Source organism: Stegostoma tigrinum, chromosome 7 (assembly GCF_030684315.1).
Source record: "Stegostoma tigrinum isolate sSteTig4 chromosome 7, sSteTig4.hap1, whole genome shotgun sequence".
Lineage (NCBI taxonomy): Eukaryota > Metazoa > Chordata > Chondrichthyes > Orectolobiformes > Stegostomatidae > Stegostoma > Stegostoma tigrinum.
The window spans coordinates 102,635,481-102,641,480 of NC_081360.1; positions in this window are offsets into that span (position 1 = coordinate 102,635,481).

Sequence of the window (6,000 nt, forward strand, 5' to 3'; positions counted from 1 at the left end):
AGATGCTCTCCTCCTTCAGATGGAATACTTGATTTGAGGATCTGCTCAGCCCTCTGGGAGGGCGTTAAGAGATCCCTCGGGCCCAGATCAGAGAAAAGCAGAGGAAACCTCTTCTGCACCAAAATTCATCTGGTAACTGGGAGTTTGTTTGTATAGATTGGATTTTATGGGTGTCTATAGTTAGGCCCAGTATTTGTTACCCGTCCCTAGCTGCCCCCTTGAGAAGGTGATGTGAGCTGCCTTCTTGAACCTCTGCAGTCCATGTGCTGTAGGTTGACTCACAATGCCATTAGGGAGGGAATTCCAGGATTTCCAGAGGCAGTGAAGGAATGGCGATATATTTCTAAGAGAGGGTGGTGAGTGACTTGGAGGGGAACTTGCAGGGGGCGGTGTTCCCATATATCTGCAGCCCTTGTCCTTCTAGATGGAAGTAGTTCTGCATTTAGATGGTGTATACCTAGGCACTCCCAGTGCAGTCAGGGATGCTGTCTTTTAAAGGCAACATTAAACTAATTTGCTCTCTCAGTGGGTGAGAGAGAGAGACCCCTTAGCCACTAATTTGAAGAGAGGGTGATTTTTCTCTCGTGACCTGACCAATAATTACCCATCAATCAGCATCACTGCGATATGGATACTTGGGTTATTCCTGTTTTTAGAAGCTTGCTGTGCACAGTTTGTCACCAGGATTCATATCTAACAAAGTGATTAGCACTGGCAATGGAAGCATTCACCAGGCTGATCCCAGGTATGGAGGAACTGTCTCATGAGGAGGGGCTGAGTAGATAGGGTCAGTAATTTTTGGAAAGTAGAAGAATGAAAGGTAACCTTATTCATGTAGACAAGATTTTTAGTGGATTTTTCTTCATTCACAGGGTGTGCATGTCAGTGGCTGGGCCAGCATCTATTGCCCATCCCTAATTGCCCAGAGGGCAGTTTAAAGTCAGCCACATTACTTTGGATCTCAAGTCACATGTAGGCCAGACCAGGTAAGGATGGCAGATTTCCTTCCCTAAAGGAGATCAGTGAACCAGATGGGTTTTTCCCTCCTCTGATGATTGACAACAGTTTCATGGTCACCATTACACTGTAAATTCAAGATTCTTCCTTTACATTGAATACAAATTACACCACCTGTGATGGTAGAATTGAAACCCAAGTCCCCAGTCATTCTGGATTAATACTAAACAAATAAAAACAAAAGAACTGCAGATACTGTAAACCAGAAACAACAATAGAAATTGCTGGAAAAGCTCAACAGGTCTGGCAGTGTCTGTGGAGAGAAATCAGAGATAATGCTTTGGGTTGAGTGACAATTCCTCAGAACTTCAGTCTCTGAATATTTTTGCTTCTTATTTGCAGAATCTTCATTTCTTTTGGTTTTTGTTAGGTTTTAATGAGGGTAGTTCCAATTACTGAATTGATCTATTTGAGGTATTTTCAAATTAACCTGGTCAGGGATGTTATTAGAGCAGGTGGGACATGAGCCAAGGCCTCCTGCCTCAGATGGAAAAACATAATCACTGTCCTACAGTGCCCCAAAGATGGGCTTTTCAAAAAATGTTAAATAAGACCTGAATTTTATTAATTGACTTTATGTTTGTTGCAAATTTCCAGCATCCACAGTATTTAATGCTCTGGGGATGCAGGTTCCAATCACACCTCAGCAGATGGTGAAATCTAAAGAATTCTAGAGAAACTCAGTGGGTCTGACAGTGTCCGTGGAGAGAGAAACAAAGTTAATGTTTCGAGTCTGATGACCCTTCTTCAGAATTATGAAAATGTATCTTGTCATGCTCTGAAAGCGCTGGCCAATTGGTGCATGAATGATAGCAGATCTGTTAATCTATTAAAAATACTGGTAGGTGATGACCTAATGTTGTTAGCTCTAGGCTGTTAATCTGGAGACTGAAGGTTCAGGGTTTGAATGTTGCATTACAGATGATGGAATTTGAATGAATAAATATCTGGAATTAAGGCTGTACAAGAACTTAATCTATGGTAAATGTGAATTCATTGTCGGTTGTCATTAAAAACCCATCTGGTTCACTAATGTCCTTTGGGAAGGGAAAGCTGCCATCCTTACCTGGTCTGGCCTACATGTGACTCCAGACCCACAGACACTGTGTTTGGCCTTTAACTCCCCTTCCTGGGCATTTAGGGATGGGTAAGAATTACTGGCCTAGCCAGTGATGCCCAGATCTTGTGAATGAATTAAAAGGCCCTTGTGGTACAATGGTAGTGTCCCTAGCTCTGGGCTAGAAGACAATTGTTCAAACCCCACTGACTGGTGGTGAATCTGTGGAACTCATTGCTACAGAGGACTGTGGAGGCCAAGTCATGGGGTGTATTTAAGACAGAGATACATAGATTTTTGCTTAGTAAGGGGATCAAGGATTATTTGGAAAAGGCAGGAGAATGGTGTTGAGAAACATCTCAGCCGTGATTGAATGGCTGAGCAGATTTGATGAACTAATTCTGCTCCAAAATCTTATGGTCACTTCAGAGTGTATCAAAGTGTGCCTGAGCAGGTTGTTTAAAATATCCACCACTTAGTCTCTGCCTTGGTTCACTTTACCACAATGGGGGTGTTGGGGGGTGGTAAGAGAGAGAGTGTTTGCCCACCAGAGCTGTGTGGTGTTTTCAGCTCAAAAGCCTCCCTACTTCACAAGTAGGTTCTCCCTGTGAGCGAGTCCCACTCCCATTCCGAAGGACAACCAGACAGGGAGAAATTCAATCAGAGATAATGGGAACTGCAGATGCTGGGGGAATCTCTCTCCCACTGCAACTGTCTTGTAATCTCTTTGGCCTTGAAACTGCTCAATCTATCTTTGATCCACCTCCCCCCTTCTCCCCCTATTTATTTCACAACCCTCTCCCCCTCCCCCTTTTCTGATGAAGGGTCTAGGCCCGAAACATCAGCTTTTGTTCTCCTAAGATGCTGCTCGGCCTGCTGTGTTCATCCAGCTCTGCACCTTGTATTCAGGGAGAAATTCAATGGTCAGTGAGGTGTAAGGCTTTAGTTAGGGGGAGAGATCAAAAAGCTGTTAGCACTCCAACAGACAAAGGTTGAGAGAAATAAAAGCAGGAAATGTTGGAAAGGATCAGCAAGATCTGTACATCACACCCCTCATGAAGCTGAAAGTTTAACTCTCCGCGGGTGCTGCTTAGCCTGTGAAGATTCTCCAGCATTTCCTGTCTTTTATTCAGATTTCCAGCATTTTCTATAAGAACTAAAACAGAAGGAAGCCATTCACACCTTCAAGCCTGTACCATCATTTAATACCATTGTTGAAGATTGTATTTCAGTTTCAACTCCACTTCCCTGCCCACTCTCCATAACCTTTCAACCCATTGGTAATTAAAAATCTGTCTATCTCCTCCTTAAATTTACTCAACGCTCGTCTGGTACCTGGTCGCCATGACATTGCCTTTGTGGAATTTGACAATGAGGTCCAGGCTAGGGCAGCAAGTCACACGCTCCAGGGATTCAAGATCACACAGTCAAATGCAATGAAAATCTGCTTTGCAAAGAAATGAGGTGTCAGGATGATTGAACTGGTTATTTCGGGCTTTATTTTCAAAAGCTGTTGTGTTTTATTTTCTAAATTGTGGGGTAACTGGCCTGTTACCCTCTGAGGGAGTGAATTTCACAGATCTATGACACTTTGACAGAATTCTCTGTTTTAAACCTGCTACTCCTTATCCTAAAACTATGACTAAGGAATATTAAGGTGATTTTAAGTAATTGAAATGATGAGGTTCTTTATTAAAGACCCACAATAACAATTTCCTGGGGTTGTCATTGACCAGAAACGCAACTGGATTAGCTATATAAATACAATGACTAAAAAGGGCAGGTCAGAAGATGGGAATACTGCAGTGAGTAACTCATTTCCTGACTCCAAAAGCCTGTCCAGCATCTACAAGGCACAAGTCAGGAGTGTGATGGAATACTCCCCACTTGCCTGGATGAGTGAAGCCCCAACAACACTCAAGAAGCTCGACACCATCCAGGACAAAGCAGCTGCTTGATTGGCACCACATCCACAAACATCCCACTCCCTCCACCACCGACACTCAGTAGCAGCAGTGTGTACTATCTACAAGATGCACTGCAGAAATTGTCCAGAGCTCCTTAGACAGCTCTTTCCAAACTCAAAAGATGTGAATTAATTGGAGACAGTGCACAAGTAATTTACAGTATGGTTGAAGGAATGAGAAACTTTAGTGATGAGGAAAGATTGAAGAATTTGGGACTGTTCACGTTGGAGAGAAGAAGGCTGAGAGGAGATCTGATGGAGGTTTTCAACATCACCAGGGATTAGATGGAGCAGATGGGAAACTGTTCCTGATCATAAAAGAAACAAAAATGAGAGGGACATAGATTTAAATAAAGCCACAGAACCATAGAGATGTACTGCTTGGAAACAGACCATTTGGTCAACTTGTCCATGCCAATCAGCTATCCTAAATTAATCTGAGATAACAAGATGTAGAGCTTGTTGAACACAGCAGGACAAGCAGCATCAGAGGAGCAGGAAGGTTGACATTTTGGGCCTAGACCCTTCCTCAGAAATGGGGGCGGGGAAGGCGGTTCTGAAATAAATAGGGAGAGAGGGGGAGGAGGATAGAAGATGGATAAAGGAGAAGATAGGTGGAGAGGAGACAGATAGGTCAAAGAGGCGGGGATGGAGCCAGTAAAGGTGAGTGTAGAGAGATAATAAGGTGTAGAGCTGGATGAACACAGTAGGCCAAGCAGCATCAGAGGAGCAGGAAGGCTAACTTTTCAGGCCTAGACCCTTCTTCAAGGGAGAATGTACAGGTCAAGGGGGCGGGGTGAGGTTAGTAGGTAGGAGATGGGAGCGGGGCTTGAGGTGGGAGAAGGGGATAGGTGGGAGAAAGGACAGGTTAGGGACGCAGGGACGAGCTGGGCTGGTTTTGGGATGCAGTAGGGGAAGGGAGATTTTGAAGCTTGTGAAGTCCACATTGATACCATTGGGCTGTAGGGTTCCCAAGCGGAATATGAGATGCTGTTCCTGCAACCTTTGGGTGGCTTCATTGTGGCACTGCAGGAGGCCCATGATGGACATGTCATCTGAGGAATGGGAGGTGGAATTGAAATGGTTTGCGACTGGGAGGTGCAGTTATTTATTGCGAACCGAGCAGAGGTGTTCTGCAAAGCAGTCCACAAGACTCTGCTTGTTTTCCCCAATGTAGAGGAAGCCACACTGGGTACAGCAGATGCAGTATACCACATTGGCAGATGGGCAGGTGAACATCTGCCTGATGTGGAAAGTCTTCTTGGGGCCTGGGATGGGGGTGAGGGAGGTGGTGTGGGGGCAAGTGTAGCACTTCCTGCGGTTGCAGGAGAAGGTGCTGGGTGTGGTGGGGTTGGAGGGGAGTATGGAGCGGACAAGGAAGTCATGGAGAGAGTGCTCCCTCCAGAAGGCAGACAAGGGTGGGGATGGAAAACGTCTTTGGTGGTAGGGTCAGATTGTAGATGGTGGAAGTGTCGGAGAATGATGCGTTGGATTCGGAGGTTGGTGGGATGGTACGTGAGGACCAGGGGGATTCTGTTTTGGTTGTTATTGTGGGGGTGAGGTGTGAGGGATGAATTGCGGGAAATGCAGGAGACACAGTCGAAGGGGGGACGTTGCAGTCCTTGAAAAATGAGGCCATCTGAGATTTTCGGGAGTGGAATGCCTCATCCTGGGAGCAGATGCGGCGGAGGTGAAGGAATTGGGAATAGCGGATAATAAGGTGTGGAGCTGGATGAACACAGCAGGCCAAGCAGCATCAGAGGAGCAGGAAAGCTGACATTTTGGGCCTAAGAGTCTAGGCCCAAAACATCAAGCTTTCCTGCTCCTAAGATGCTGCTGGGCCTGCTATGTTCATCCAGCTCTGCACCTTGTTATCTTGGATTCTCCAGCATCTGCAGTTCCTATTATCTCTGGGAATAGGGGATGTCATTTTTGCAGGAAGGTAGGTGGAAGGAGTTGT